The sequence below is a fragment of the Coturnix japonica genome, chromosome 11 (assembly GCF_001577835.2).
Source record: "Coturnix japonica isolate 7356 chromosome 11, Coturnix japonica 2.1, whole genome shotgun sequence".
NCBI lineage: Eukaryota > Metazoa > Chordata > Aves > Galliformes > Phasianidae > Coturnix > Coturnix japonica.
In genome coordinates this window covers 8,082,925-8,099,991 of record NC_029526.1, presented here as the reverse complement: position 1 = coordinate 8,099,991, position 17,067 = coordinate 8,082,925, and the positions used below count along the sequence as shown (strand labels likewise).

Sequence of the window (17,067 nt, the reverse complement as noted above, 5' to 3'; positions counted from 1 at the left end):
CATGAACTAGTGATTCTTGTCCCTCTTCCTATAACATGTTCTAGTCAGTTGAAATTTCTTGTGCAAGGAATCTGTTAAAAAGGCCTTGCCTCCTCTCATGGCATTGAAGTGCTGCCTGATAAATTTGTTCTGCAGTGACCTCTGGTTGTAACTAAGGTCAGCAGGGGTGCCAGAATTAATAAAATGCACATTGAGACTCCAGACCCTGCCCATTTAACTACAGAGCTCTAAGGTTTGTAAGCAAACCTTACTTGCTCTGTTTTAGCTCAAATCCACATAGTGAAACTGATGAAGTAATTTTTGCAGCAGTGGAGCATTTTGCAGGGGGTTTATTTAGTCATTTCTGGATGGAAGATTTAGAGGTTCATCTCGTCATAGGAGGATCCCAAAACTTTGAATGTAGGGCTGTGATTAGGTCAAAGCTCTCCTACAGAATGTATCTGTTGGATGTCATGTGCAGAAGGTGAGGGTGTATGCTGTGAGAAGCATGGAGAGGGTGGTGAATTTGAGGATTTGTTATCATTATGGCTGCTTTAAAGATGTAGAGGAAAAAAAGAGCAAGCAGTGATGAGCTTCTCGACTTGTGTGAGAGAAAAATATTTCTGAAGCACCTGCATTTTTGGAAAGGATCTGTCAGGGAGAGGTGGGAAGGGGAGCAAGATCCAATGGTGTCCTTGTCAAGGACAGGAGGCTTGAGGGCAGTGCTGGAAATGGCAGGACACAGCCAGAGCAGGAACCCTGCAGTGTGGTGTGGGCTGAGAGGATTCTAGGGGTCCTTCTGGACCCAAGGGCAAGGGCAGCTTGCCTTGCATGGCAGCTTCTTATAGCAAAACTGCCTCTTATGTTTCTTAATGTGGCAACTCACTCTTCCTGTCATTCCCTGGAGTACGATGCCTGCAAATATCTGGTAGATTATATTGTTTTCTTGTGTGTTTGTTTTCTTATTTAATTAATCAGATTTTCCTTTAAATCTTTTGAAGATCCGTTTTAAAATTAGTATCTTCTTTGTATTTCTCTGAAAACTGAGGCATTCAGACCACTGGACAAGTCTGAAGATCTGGGTGTAGGGAATAGTGGATGGTTAACACAGTTGTTTTGTTTGTCATGTTTAAGTGGTTCTTTGTAGGCTGGTGACAATGTTCAGGTTATGGACAGGCATTTATGAGACCTTCTGGAGCTGAGTGTTCCCATCCTGTCCCACCTCTGTGAGTTGACAGGGATCATCACTGTCCCTTGTCTCCAAAACAAGATGCCTTGTGGAGCAGCGTAAGTCTGGATGGCCTTCCACCCCTGGCAGATTAATATGAGCCCTTCATGAGAGACTCCTGATGTTTGCTTTAGTGCTTCCACACCCAGTCATTCCCACTAATTCTCCACTCACACTGACCCTGCCCTTTCTACTACAGTCTTACATATGTATTTGCATATGTACTGCTTTTAGAAGGAATCATCCAATGCTTAGAGTCATAAAGGTTGGAAAAGACCTCTGCAGTAATCTAGTACAACTGTTCCCTTACCACGTTAGCTGTATGTGCCTTCGTTACAGTGGCAGGAGCTATAGGCTGCCTGTCTGCTTCTGAAAGTGCAACTGAAGTTGTAGAATGATTTTCCTGGCTGACTTACCTCTGGTCTGAAGCATAAAAGGAAGCCAGCTGAATCTACTTTAATTGAAGCAAGCCATTGACTTCTGTGCTTAGTGCCAGAAAAGTTGTTGAGCAATAACTTTGAAAAATCCTCAAAAATATGAATGTACTTTGTAATGATCTCAGTTCTTCGGTGATATGTATTTAAATAGGTTACTTGATTTACTATCCAGTTTTAGTTAAAATGACCACTGAGATCATTAATCATGATAGCTGCATTAATTGCATAAATATCTGATTTGCTGATTTTTCATGTTCATGACTCTATAAGCATGCGGATTAGATGATGAAATAAAAAATGTGCATTTTTATTCCACTGATGTCTAATTCCTTTCTGTTCTTCTGTTTATTCTATTTCTTTATCTAACCCTTGTCCTATGACAATCTCTGAGGTGTGTGTAGTACTATGATAGTGAAAAAATAAGCTCAGCAATTTGTAGTTAGCTTTTTGTCATGCTTCAGAATGTCTCTTCTGGGTTTTCTGACCTAGATTCAAGCTACAAGCAGGAACTTCTGGGTTGAAGAAGGAGTACTTTGTCTGAGTTGTTATTTATCATATGATTTTTTTAAATTATTTTTTTGTGTGTGTCTTTCATAACTGCTGGAGAATTTATGCTCTGGAATTCAGTATTTTTGTTTTAGTGGCTGTAATAAAGAAAACTATTTATTGAAAATTTCTGATGCAAATACATTGAAGGGAAGTGGTTTTGTTTCCTCCTGTGGGGATTTATACTTTAATTCTTAGACTCATTTTTTTTTCAGAATCAGAGCGACTTTAGTGTTATATAATCAAGTAGTTCATGATACAATTAATACGATGTAGGAAAACAGTAACACGATATGCTGAATTTAAATAACTGGAACTGATCAAGAGGGACATCAGAATTAAATGCTAGATAGGATTGACATAACAAATCTACAAGATGGCCACTACTTTTAAGCTGAAATACTCTGTCACACACTGATATGTTCCAGGCAAATTTGTTAGGAGACTAAACATTTTGATAGTCTTTCCATTATTTCTTTGAGCCATCAGCTTTTAATTTTCTCTTTCTAGTTAATATACTTGTGTATAATTTAAACAGAAAACTGTTCTGTTTCATCATAAAAGATTTGTCTGTTACTTTTGGTGTGTAAATCAAGTGGACAGCAAAACATTCTTGAACTTGTTTTTTGAGGCATTTGTTGACAACAACAGGAAAAGAGATCACAGAGACCGCCAATAAGTGTGGACATCAATTATTTTTTAATTGTATAGGAGTACAGTACACTAATTAAAACTAGTATATCTTGCAATGCCAAAGGCAAAATTAATTATTAATTTTTATTAATATTCAGAAGTAGCACAAGGAATACATTAAAAAAGATTTTGTGGCTGTGACTGAGATCTTGTTTTGCTTTATATTTTAGCAAAAATAGTATGTTAGCTAAATTTGAATAGTTAAATATGCACTGAAGAAATTATATGTATTGAAGAAGAATGTTCTATTTAGACTAGTTATACTGTGACAGGGTATATGAGGTAGGAAAAATTCTTTTTTAAAAAAACAGAGCTCTGCTCTGTTTTACCTGAGAAATATAAATACTTGTTTTTCTGCCATTGTTACCATGGCTACTTTATCAGATTGAGTGTTTTAGCTGTGGTACTTTGTATTCGATAGGATAATTTACTTTCAACTTCTTCTAGGGTCCAGCTCATCAAATAAGGTATGTCCTGAACTGATTTGCCAAACCTGGTGTGCATCTGATCAAAGTTATTTCTCTATCTGTAGGAATAGACTTCACTGTGCTGTAGGTAACTCATCTGGAAGCTGCCATTCTGGATCAGAAGCCTATCAGAAAGAGAAGCTTTTGTGTGGTAACATATATTTCACCAATGCTCTTTGTGTTCGGCAAAGTTATAGAGTGCAAAGTTTTAATTTTTTGAATAATCAAAATTTGTTTTAAAATCTCCTAAAGTCATTTCTATGAGAGCAAAGTTTTTGAAGGGCAGCTTGTGTCTGGTGTTATTTCGAATGCTGCCTCATTTTGTGATGGGAAGTGGCTATTACAAACCTTATCAGGATATTTCATACTGCTGTGAATTTTTTTTCTGGGCCAGTGATTTTCAATTTACCTGATCACTTAAGATTGGGCAGGCAAAACTTTAGATTTAATTTTTCTTAAAACTGAGCTACAGAACCTGGAGAGAGATGGCTGTCTCTAATCTTACAAAGAAACGCTATGAGTTTCACCTCTCGCCTCTTAGTGATCTTACTTGTAATTGCTGTAGTCATTCAGGCACTGCCTAGAAATACGGACATTGCTTACTTTACTTCAGCTACAATCTAAGATACATATATATCACAGATCCATACTTAATTTAGCAGTACTTCAAAGTTCATTTTGTGCTTCATCCTAATATGTCAATCTACTATTATAGTAATATATAAAATATAATTTTATCTCTAAACAAACTGTTAAACATATTGGATTACTACAGTTACCCAGAACTTGCTTTTCATTTGGTTACAGCAAAGCAAGCAAGAAAAATGTTTTCCTGTGTTTTAACTGAGCTCTGTGTAAGTATGGATGTAATTTTTGTCCTCTTCAAAAAGAAGTCCGTTGCTTTAGAAAAGACATATTGTGCCTATTCCTTTAATTTTAATTTTATATGCAAAAGAAAGAGTAGTGATAATATTCACCTTTAGTTTATCATCAAGCCTGTTTTGCAGTGATTCTGACCTCTTCAGTGCACTGTCCATGGATTGGAAAATTGCACAAGTAATGTTTCTAGTTCCCACGCCTCTCTGTGCTTGTGAACAGGCATGCCAGTCACTGAGCAGCAAAGAGCAGGAACCACTACTTTGCTTTGCTGTTTCCCAGAGAAATCAGCATATGTGGGAAGAATAGGCTGCTGCAGACAAGCATTACTCCTTACTCTACTTTGCAGACCTTCGTTTTCAAACTCAACTTCAAAATTTGACAAAATACAACTTACTTCCTTAACAAACAAACAAACAAAAATGAACCCAGACTTTCCAAGAAGTTTCCTATCACAATTCTGTAAAAGCAATTCTAAGAAGTTCTTTTCTGAATCCTTCTTGTTCTCTGTCCTGAAAGTACTGCTCTCTAAAGAGTGCTGTCCAGGAAAACCAGAGTGCACCTTATGGAATAACATCAAAGGGAAGCACTTGACGCTTTTTTTTTAGATGCTCAGTTCTGGAAATGTATTGACTGAAGATGAAAGCTCTTTAGGATAGAGACTTTGTCTTCTATTTATATAGAATATTGCATAATTTAGTAAATGCTGGGGACACTATTAATCTCATCCAACTTTAGATGTCTACAGTGTAGCTGTCAATCTTAAGAGAAGATCAATTGCGCTCCAAAAGTACCTGTTTCTCTCCACTGACTATAAAAGGAGCTTGCACAAGTAGCTTAGGTACAGACAGCTTCATCTATATTTGGGCAGATGAATGCTGCTCTAAAATGCTGTCTAACATGGCAAAATAATTGTAATTGGCATTAAAAAAAAAGCAAAAAAAAAAAAAAACACAAAAAAACCTTGGGAATATATCTCATTCTTCAGTCAGCTAAGATAAATAATGGCAACTGCTGTTTTTAGTATTACATTCCAAAGTGAAGTGTCAGGGGTTGTTAGCATAACCACAACATCAATCCATTTGTAGGCTCCTGAAATGTTAAGTCAGAATAGAAGTCTGAAGCCATGTGCTTTTCTCAGAGCAAAAGAGTAAAGCTGAACACCTGGGTATTCAATGCTATAGCACCAGTTCAATAGGAAATTCTATCTCCAGTTGAAAAGACAAAACAATAAAATCAAATTCCATATGGGTATGACAACAGAAATATCCAATACTGCCACTGCTGGATATTCTGGATTAGCTGATATTCTTTTTGGACATCTCAAAATCTGTTTACTGGTATTTTTTTCCAGTGGAAATGTTGTTTTGAAATACAACAGAACATCATGTTCTTCTAAAGCTGTGCCAGTGTCTTATTAGTGGCAAGGCACTATGCTTGAAATGTTGGCCATGAAGAGTCTATACTCACAGTGCCATCTGTTCAGACATTGACTAAGAGCATTTTAGCTGATATATAAGGACTGATATTACTGTGGGCATGGAATTCATGGGTGCAACTGACCTGATTGTATGTAGGCCATTTAAGATAAATATGTGATAATCTACTTCCAATGCTGCTTTAATTGCTGTATGGTAAAGCAATATAAGAACAGCCAGTATAGTAGATATACAAGGGTATGCTCAACTGAATGATTATAATCTAAAGCTATATCGAGTTATATTCCAGGCAGCTGGTTCCTTCTTGCTTACCTCCTAAATGTTAGGAGGAGAGATGTAAAATATGTAAGAAGCAGGGAAAAAATACTGAGCTCAAAGGCAAAGGAGGTTTTGTATCATTTGGCGTGGAATATATTGATGGTAAAATAACCAAGTCTAGATTCGAGGTCATGTAGATGGAAAATATCAAGCTCACTTGAAGCTGTATGGTGATAGGACTTTAGCGAGAGTGAAGGACTGAACACTTTAACATTAAGTTTAAAATATGTTTATTTGAGAAAAAAGTAACTATCTGCATTATATACTATACCTTGCATAGATTTCAGACTAGTATATTAAATTATTTTTCCCATGAATACCTTCCTGGTGGAACAATTATTCTCTATTCCTACAGAGCATCTTTTAAGAGGGCACGAATAGGATGTTGAAGTAGACTGACTATTCAATTTGTCTCAAGATCCTGGGCACTTAGAACAGCTCTAAAAGGAAATCTGTTTGTTCCAAAAAATTAAAATCAGCATGCTTAGGTTTTGAGAAATTCTAATACTGCATGTCTTGAACAGTTGAGTTAAGACTCACTTTGCTTGTGTTGGAAAGCACATCAGAAATGTACAAGCTGTCCTTTCCAGCTCCTGCTGGAATTTCTTCATTCTAAAATGCATTTGTCATGCCATCTAAGTGGGATGATCTCTTGACAACTGATTCATGTAATGATAAGCAATTGTCCTGGTTAGGTTTTTTTGTTCTCCCTCTTTTTTAAATTTTAGAAATGCTATTTGATAAGGGAAAATCTTGAAATTGAAGAATAAAGATGTTCTAGAGGATTTTAGATTAAATCTGCCTTGTAGAGCTGTGGTCATGTCAAGCTATCATTCATACTCTCTGCTTTTAAGTTGCTTTCAGATTCCTTATGCCAAAGGTACTGTCAGTCACTTCTGCCTGCAGTATAATGGACAGTCTCTCACTCACGAATGACCTTCTTACAGATTACATGATTCTTTCTGACTTTAAAGTGAAACATAACTTTTTACAACCTGTGAAAAAAAAAAACACTAATTAGCAGACCTTCCGTCTAGATGTTTATGTTCATGAATAACTGCTTGTTTCATCAAGAAAATTATTTTTCACTAATTCACATTCCTGCCTACGTTCAGATACAAAACAACTAAGGCAGGGCAAGATGGATTATATCCATTCTTTGCCTCTTCTCCAGAAGGATGTAAAAGCAGTTAGAGCAACCCAAGCATTAGCTGAGGGTATAGCAATAAAAAGATGAGGAAAAGAACCAGCTTGAGTGTTAGGTTGTGCTGTGTGACTGGATGCACAGTTATTTATGTAAAATGAACGCTATTGGGAGTCATAGAAAAACTGAGTCAAATGTCATTTTACAGAATATCCTCAGAGCAGAAACACCACTTTATTTGAAAGCAACCAGACAAGGAAATGCTGTATTTTCAAGAGACATCATGGAGTGCAAAGGTTGTAAACAAAGCAGTAACAGCTACAATGAGCCACCAGAAGTAGTAGGGAAAACTGTCTTCTATAGCATATGCACAGTTCAGGCCTTTTCTTCACACCTCAGAATGCAATAAGAATATCCATCAAGCTCAAGCTGTTGCTCTACCAGTGGAGATGTATTTCAAATGAGAGAGCATTACCTGTGAAGATCATCTATTAAACTGCTGAGATCTACTGGTAGTTCTGATTTGAACTTCTTATTTTCTCTTTAACTGTTCACCAACCAGCTAGATCCTCAAGCAGTGTGCCCTTGTGTTGTAATACTGATTACTGATGAGCCCTTCCTTTGGAAATGTCAGTGAATTTGGATAACTGTCTTCCACACTTATAATGCCTTACTAATTGACATTGTTAAAAACTGAGCTGTCCAGAAAAGCTAGTTGATATCAGAATTTGCATATTTTTTTCTCTTCTTTTTCTCTTTCACATCTGAACCATAGTGAATGGCTTTTACCTCTGTATATGAATGCCAGAAAGCTTTGCTCAGCAAGTGATCCATCTGCAATGCATATTCCATACTGTTCATTTTACTTATAGTAAGTCAGAACACAGTATGTCTAAGCATGAGAGATAGACAGCATGTCATAGTTAAGTCTGGGTTTGTTGCCCTCCTGCAGAGTTGTCTTTCTTTTTTTATTGACTGTGTTACTAAATATTGAGAGACAGTGCTTGAAAATTTCTTAACTTGATTTCAGATCCTACTTGACCTACGTTTATCTGTGTGTGGATAAAATGTTGTTTTAGTAAGAAAACAAAGGTATTTGTTAAACAGTGTGTTAACTATATTCCAATGTAAATGTGATTATTTATAGTAGAGATCTTGATCTTTTTTTTCTTTCTATATTTTGCAAACTCTATGCACATTGTCAGTAGAAACAGCAATTGCTGTATTTTGAGCAGCAAAAATGCATCCTCCTGTATTTTCATGTTTTTGTATAATTAATTATACTCTTTTTTGTAATGGTAAGATTGCCTCTCTATGATTGCTGAGATTTTATGTATCATTTTTAAATACTGTTGAGACTGTTTATATCATGGGACAGAAGTTGATAATGTTGAAGAATTTGATGTGTTTTGTTGTTGTGTTTTTTCCCCAGGTTGTGTTAAGTAGCTGATCAAATAGTTAATTTTTTAGAAAAATGTAATTTTATCTTGAATTGTAAAATGGTTACATTGAGCCTTTATGGCAACTAGTAAATTTTTCCCCATCAAACTTTGGATACATGTAAATCATTGACATTATATTGTCTGACTCTCATTTATTTATATCAATAGTAAATTCTCTTGAATAATCTCTGGTTTACAAAAGTAAGCTAAAAACCATACTGTCCGAATGATTAGAATTCTAGCAGACAAACAAAAGAGCTTTACCTCATTATTATTTGCATCTGAAGTAGATCTCTCAAATCATAACATTCTTTAAAGAATTCAGATTTAAACAGAACATCAAGATATATTCATGGATAAATGAAGTGTGGCTTCCCAGGAAAGCATCCTTTATGTTCTTCGATAACCACACCATGACTAGGAAGGAGATAGCGATGCTGTGACCAGACAGGAGTAATACATGTGCTGCCTCCCAACTGTCTTCTCCTAAATGCAAGGTAGCATTATATCTGCCTTTACATACAGCAGAGATTCTATATTGGTCTTTCCCCATACTGCTAATTTTTATGAAACTTGCAGGGATATAATTACTTCTAATTATGCTGTGTCAGATAGGGCAATGAATCCAAAAGTGATTAGGGAGAAAGAAAAGGATTTGGATAGTTTAAGGCACAATGCATTTGGGAAGTCAAGCTGAAAACATATTGAAATGTGGACCTGGAAAGAATCTCTGCTCTTTCTAATATAGGCTCTAAGTCAGGATGTACTATCATCTGCTTGTCATCTTCAGAGATAGTAATTTCTTGCTTTTCATTTTATCTCTTTCTCTTACAACACTGCCAAATTTCCACCCATGTTTATCTTTTTTTTTTTTTTTCTGAGTGGCCTCTGTTTCCATGTGCAATCTCATTTTTGTTTTCAGCAGAGTTCCTTTGTCTTATGTTCTCACCCCTAATTGGTATTCCCGATTCTCCAACTCTATAATCATAAAACACCTCTGTTTTTTTAACCATCCATAAAATACTATTTTTTTCTCTTTCAGCCTTTATAGCCCTCTGACCTTTGTTTTTCATACAACTTTCTCCCCTTCTTTGCTGCCATTTTTTTCTCCCTGTGAACTTTTTCCCACGAGAATACCCTAAAGGCACTGCCCTGGTCATGCAGGCCAGACTATGCCAGTGCTGATAAATGTGCTCCCACTGCAAGAAGCAGTCCTGCAACATAAATTTATATTCTACCTTGTCCATCCTGACCTGATCTTCCTTTTAGTCCAGGAAGGGTGACCATGAAGCATTGAATAAAGCAAGCTGTTTCTGTCAGATGTCAGGACTTGACCAGAGGAAGATTTACTCAGTCTTTCAATTCTTCCTTCATCATGTGACTTCTCTAATTTAGCAGTTCATCTCATTGGTTCCCCCTCTTCACTTCCAGTGGGTAAGAGGACCACATCCAAAAAATGTTATCTCTTCTGCGGAAAGATATTAACTTGTATCAAGGTGCACTTGTGTCCCTCTTGCCGGGAGCAAGGAATGCCTGGTTTGCCTTGCTCGCCAGATTTTAAGGAAAAAGGGAAAATGGAGCTATACAAACTATTGTAGTCATGTTCTGTTTCAAAGTACCTGAGAACTGGAAAATATTTGGATAGAGTCAAATTCCATAGGCAGAGTAAAGGTAAACAGAAATGGGTCCCTTGTTCCCTTCTGCCCCTCATGTGGATGAGGACTTATACCTCTGCGTTCTTTGTTCAAATGGTTCTTCAAAAGAATGCAGTGGTGATATGTACAAAGGAACATGAACTGTATCTTTTCATACAACAGGCAGATTCAAGGGAAAATGCAAGGTTTGGGCCCTCAGCTGATATTTGCAGCACCCTTTCCATGAAGGATCTCTGACCAGCCACTGATGCTCATAGTCATCGGCCTTGACTCTGCAGTACTGGGAATGCTGACATGAACAAGCAGGTCAGTAGGTAAAGATGAATGACCTCTGTGTTTAGATTTTTGTTTGGCAGATTGCATCAAGTGTGTTCAAGCAGGGAAGGGCAGCCATAAGATGGAGCAGGGACCTCCTAGCAACCTGACAGAGAGCTTGTTGTGTTCTCAACTTCCAGAAATGTGTGCTCCCACAGGTCTTTCTCTCTTTATTTTCCAGCACTGGTACCTGAGCAAGGTCAGATACTCTTCTTTGGGACAGGATGTGTCCCTAGCAAACTGCCTGTCCATGTATGACTGAAACGATCCTGGCTTTTCTTTGGGTATAGGGATGTCTCATCAGAAAGTGTGTGAACCAGACCTTGTTGTGTTCCAAGCACTGGATGAACTTGGACTTGCAGTTCCCCTGGCAGCCTTTCAGAGAGTGTGTAAGGGTTCCTGAATGGTCACGTGGCTCCCTAACGATGCTTCCAGCATTCCTGATGCATCAGATGTCTGTGGATAAACAGTATGAACTACAGAAGTATACTGTCCTTTATTATGCCAGGGCAATATAGATACAGCGTGTTTTACAGCTTCCATTGAGAACAGGCAGGAAGCAGCTGATGAAGCTGAGGAAAAGCTGAGAGCAAACCACTTTAACTGATGGTGAGGAACCATTTGTCTTCTCCTAGCTGTGCGAGCAGGAAAAATAGGATCTCCAGTTTCAAGATTAGTGACAAATTTGTGTGAGTTGGCAATTCCTTGAAAATGAAATTTATTAAACTTGAAATAAAGCGTTCACCCCTGAATGAACATCTCCTTTTGTAAGCTTGCAGGATTTTGCTCATGGGCTTTTTACTGCTATTCTCTTGTTTGAATGAATGTACCCTTAAGGCCAAAATCCATATTGCTGAGTTATTATGAAATACAGACTTTGTCTCCACGTGCTCCTACACTTAACATTGCTCAACAAATGATACCTGTGTGGTAATTTTCAAATGAATGACTGAAAAAAGACAGAGAGGAGAAAGTCATTGCTGGTGGGCCGTTTATCATCACCTGGAGCAACGACAGGGAAAATACTGTTTTGTATATTCTAACATTGATGTGTGTGCCACCAGGTATTTTTTGTTCATGCCATTATCAGTGTTGGTATGGATAACAACAACAGCTTACTTGCAGTGTTAGGGATTGTATGTACTTGAACACATTGTCGACAGATTTTAAGTGTGTATTTAAAATCTGTTGAGGAGAAATGTGATTAGCAAAAAGCAAATTTTCTCACATGGTGAATTTTTTAATCCTAAAGGTCAAGTTCAAGCCTTCTCAGCATATTGGCATGAGGAATTACCCATTAATTAAATAACATGAGTCATATTATGCCATTGATTTTTTATATATTTCTTGCTGTTTGATTTTAATTAATGGGGGTTCTGTACATAGAGGATTCAAGAAAAGGTCCAATGTTTAGAATCATAACGATAGAGTAAAACATGAATATGATAGTGTGGTTTGCTAATTGCAGTAGCGATTGCCATCAGAGCCTCCTACACTGTCTGTGCTCAGTGAGATTGCCGTATGTCGCAGGAAGTCTTCTCTGAGAGAAGACAATCAACCCCAGAGTTGATTCACTGTTACTAAAGTGGAGCACAGTATGCTTCTAATATCTTTAGGGAGCATTAAACACCTTGAAGGTAAGTTGAAGTAGGGTGTGTTAACTCAAAAATTCAGCCTATTTTTTAATCAATAAGCTTTGCATTTTCAGGAAGAAGTGCAGCTACAAACATTTGAAATGTTTAAAAGAAGGCTGTGATTCAGCATGCTCCTGCTCATGGACTTGATTCACGTTTTGTTGGATGCTGACTACTGAGGTAGGTGGGTTGTGTTTAAACTAAGATCTGGAGCCCTTGATCAAAAGCAGGGCTGCATGTGTAATTTTCAGTGTAACATAAGACAGTGCCCTCTCCAAAGACCGTACTGTCTAAAACAGTGTTAGTGCTGGGAATTTGTCTGTGCGGAGGCTTCTGCATAACACAGAGCTGTGCAGTATGTTTCTTTTCACAACATGGTGAAACTTAGCAGCTCAGAGAAACCTCTTGCAGCACCGAGGAGTCAGGAAACTAAAACTACATTGGCAGGGATAAGAGCAGACATAACTAATAAAGTGCTTAAAATGATACATTTGAAGTTCAGAGCTGCCTTTTATTATTTATTTATATTTTTAATTTAAATTATGCTTCTGCCCCATTCTGCAGTCTTTTATCCAGGTATACAGAACAGTTGACCTTAACAGAAAACAAGAACAACTTGCATGGGGTCTAGAGGTCACTGGGACCAAATCCAGGGATGCCCTCTTCCGCAAGGCTGTGATGCTCCCAGACTGACTCCTTAGCTAGTTCCTGGTGCATACAAGGAACACCTCTAGTCAGGTAGTGAGTAGGGGCCAGTCATTTCACCTATTTCACCATGGGTCTATAAGTGTCAGGTTTGCTGGGCTATAACTGACACAGTGCCTGCTTTATTCTTGACTTAACCGTATTGTAGGATTGAGTCCTAGCTGAATAATTATCCTTCCCAGAATGAAATAGGTAAATTGGCCTTAAACAAATAATGTTAAAATTTGCCACAGTACCAAGTTCTTAATGAAATGAGGAACATCAAAAGTGCGATATTCTTCTAAATGTTGGTTTCCATTTTCTATGATTTTCAAAGGAAATTGAACATTCTGCTGAAAGTCAGGAGCTTTCACATGGAAAGCTTGTTTCATTCTTTCTGCGTATCACAAACATATATGTTACAAGCTGTGCATACAGTCACTTCCAGCCACTGTCAACGCATACTATCCCTTCTGTTTCTATGGAGTCTTTCAGTATATTTGGGAGTAGCTTCTTCATAAATGTATCCCATGTTATCAGGGAAACATACATGTATGATTTCCTCTGGTATAGCATCATGCAATATAGTCACCATATAAGGCAGAAACAACAATTAAAATTGATGTTACCTATTTAAATATAAATTATTATATTAGAGTTTACTTTGAAAATGTAATATGACTGACAACTAGTCATTATTTTAAATAACTCCTGAAGCTAACAGCAGTAGACAGTGTATATGCATGTGTGTGCAAGGGTCTTTTGTAATGCTTGGAGGTTGCTTAACTGACACCCCAAATAAGGGAGCATTATTTTTCAAACTAATTTTTATTGTCATCCAGTTTATTCTTTCCCTCATGCTGTGTCCTCCTCATATCAATTTTAGACTAAAATACTACAAAAACAAAAAAGGCAATGGCACTTTCCACAGTATTTCAAAAGGTTTTTAAGTGGAAAAAGGTATTTAGTATTTTTAATAAGCATCTTCAATACTATTGAGTTGGTTTCTTTGTTCATATCACAAGATTAATTATGCTGTCAAGCACTTTCAAGGCCTGCTTAACAAAGATTCAGTGATATAATGGTTTGCTTCGCATTGCCTTTTTTCTGCATAGCAATCACAATCAGCATTAGACAATTTAAAACCCTTTCACAAGCCGGAAGTTCTGAAGAGCCTTTTAATCAACAAAAGTAATTTTGCAAACAACTAGATACAGCGTTTTTCATATTAACTAACTTGTGTTAAACTCTACTATATGTGTGGATCTCTGGTTCTGGTGATAAATTGCTCAGATTTGTAGGATACTGAAAGTGGGGAACACAGAAAGCACAACGTATATTTGCACCCCATGAAAATTGTAATTTCATATCTTTCTTTAGCTTAATGTAAGCACTTTGTTTCACATTCACATGCTTTAATTCTCCCTTGCAATACTGTTCCTCTATAATCACTTAAAATATTTTCAGGAAAAAAAAAAAAAAAATACCGGGAAATGTAATTCTTTGTGCATTTAAGGCAGATCACAATTTCTATTGGACAGGTTAGAAATAACAGCATAGATTGAGACTCTGAAATTCAAGTTAAAGAAGGAAAATCTGTTCTGAAATTTGCCTCGTAAAAATAATCTGGCTGAAGAATGCTTTATAAGGCGATTTTATTGCCATGTAGCATGATAAGCAATCCCACGTGATTTAGAAGCACTTACTCGATGGAGAGATTGCAAAAGCAAAAATACACTACGTTATGGTTTTCTTGTGTGTTTTTGTGGTTTTTTTTCCAAGCACATTTATAAATGAAACTAACCTGTTAATGACACCTTTAAAACACTCTTTTTTTTTTTCCTTTTTGTTTTCTTTTTTTTTTTTTTTTTCTTTTTTTCCTAAACTGCTAGAAGCATTAATTTGTACCATTGCTGCATGTGGTAATTAGCAACTTCAGCAGTGATTTTCTCTGCCCTAAACCTTTTGTGTTTGACACTATTCCAACCCGGGAGAGGAGTGACCCTGGGATACAGTGCTACAGGACAAGTGGAGCAAATCCTGTCACAAGAAATAACAGGGTCAGAAGACATTGCTAATGAAGTCATAGCAACTGGTTTAAAGAGCCAATCAGAGAAGGCAACAATCTGTAAATGAGGATATAATTAGCAGAAAAAATAACATGCTTTAGTTGGATTCTAGGGGAGCCAGTAATGAAGGCAATGACTAGATATTGAGAGAAATTCCAAAAGATTAGAGCAAACATTGTGCAACAAAGAATACCTAATTAGCAAAAAAAAAAAGAAAAAAGAAAAAAAAAAGTGAATATGCCTTAATTAGAAGGAAAATACATGATTGAAAGATATGGAGAAGACTTTTAATATGAATACAATAATGAATGTTAGCCCAGATATGTGTTGAAGAAAATACCTTTACCATTTCAATAAATGGTAGTGAAGAAAGTGGTCTGTAAATTCCCATCTTTTACATGCAGTTAATATTATGAAAACAATTTTGAGACAGTACTTTAATGGAGTTATGCTCAATTTACACATTTGCTGTCCCCTAACACAGCACTGCAGTCAAAGCAACTCTGCATCTTTTAGCTGGACTTAACATTCTTATGATGTGAAGAACTGGTTATTAAAAGATTTTCAGGTAGGTGTCCTGTGACACAGGAAACAATTCTTGGTTCAGGTATCTTTCTAATAGGATAAAAGCCCTGGTCTTTTTTCATACAAAGAAAGAGTCCATGAAGCTGAGGCCCTGCATATGTGTGTGTAACGCCTACACTGGTGCAACTCTAAATGCATTTATATGTTGCTATCTTTTGAAAGTAAGGAGCAAAGAAAAAGCTTCCATTGACTTCAGTAGAACTTCTGGATGAGACTCTGAGTGAGCAGAAAACGTGGAAATTTTATCAGTAAAAATTAAACATGTTATTATCCTGAGTATAATAGACTCAAATAGAAGAATCCCATAACGGATTGTGCCAGTACAGTATATGTACAGTATTTATGACTAGCAGTGATGAGAAGTATAATATTCTACTGCTTATCGTTTTATTACAATAGAAAAATCAGAACTCTAACTTGCAAATAATTTTTCACTTTTATAGACATCTAAATGATATTATATTTCCTCCCCCCCTTTTTTTTTTACAAAATAGTTCTAGAATATTGATTGTCATTTATTTTTCTTCATGATATTTAATTGTCATAATTAGCAATCTATGTCTCATTCCCTATCTTAAAAATATCCTGTCAATTTTATAGCATATTTATAGATTAATTTAAATGTATAATTTAATTTATTACTGCATACCTTTGGTTTGTCTATAACATTAAAATACTTATGGTACAGAATATTTTAATTAAAACTATTTATCAAATGAAGTCCAGGTAGCATCCTTATCCTTGTTTGCAGTAGGGGGTTCTGGCAGTGAAAGCAAGCAAAATAATGGGTCAATTAAAAAAGAAATCTAAATATAGCTTTTTCAAAGATCTGATTGTTTAATTCAAGGTAAAAAATAAATTATGATATTTTTCCCTTGCAGATGTAAAATTTGCCAAAGTCAGAGCCAGAGCACAAATAAACTAGACAAGAAATGGGCTTGAATTTTCATGTGCAACATATCTCAATTTGACAGTGTCTTCAGAAAATTAGGATACTTTTTTCAGTGGGTTCTTCTTGAGAAATGAGCTGTACCATTAATTTTTATTTTTTTCTAGAACTGGTAAATTCCCTTTCCATTTATAAGAATCAACATATTTACCCTCTTAGGTCAAACGTTTTCATATATTTAAAAAGAGAAAAAAACTTTTAATGATATTTCTAATGAACCAGGAGTTATTAGTTTACTGTGCTAGGGAAAACTACAGCATATCAGCATGATCAAAATGCTACCTCTAGCGTAACTGCTTCAAGGTTTTGTTGCAGTTCTCAGTTGACAGTAAGCCTACTATTCTTTTACCATTTATGTTATTAATTCACTCCCAAGAACTGTCAGGTACCCAGAGAGTAAGAGAGATACACTAAAAATATCAATATGTTTTTCTTCTTAGTTTAGGTAGTGAATCTCCACTGATGCTATTTTAAATTAAACAACACAATACTGTTGAAAGTTCTGACTGGCTCTGATAACAAAATGGATTAAAAAAATTAGCAAGTTGGAAAAAAAAAAGGGGGACAGAAATAGAATCAGCTGACAGCTTAATTGTTTGGCTTGTAT

The 17,067-nt window shown here is 36.3% G+C and overlaps 1 long non-coding RNA gene across 1 annotated transcript in view; it reads left to right on the top strand.

The window, feature by feature from the left end:
- The first annotated feature begins 10,390 nt into the window (after positions 1-10,390).
- Positions 10,391-17,067, top strand: part of LOC107319269 — a 48,575-nt gene continuing 41,898 nt past the window's right edge. The window contains exons 1-2 of the long non-coding RNA XR_001557715.2: positions 10,391-10,530; positions 12,248-12,353. This is a non-coding gene — a long non-coding RNA (uncharacterized LOC107319269). The remainder of the gene's footprint in view (positions 10,531-12,247; positions 12,354-17,067) is intronic.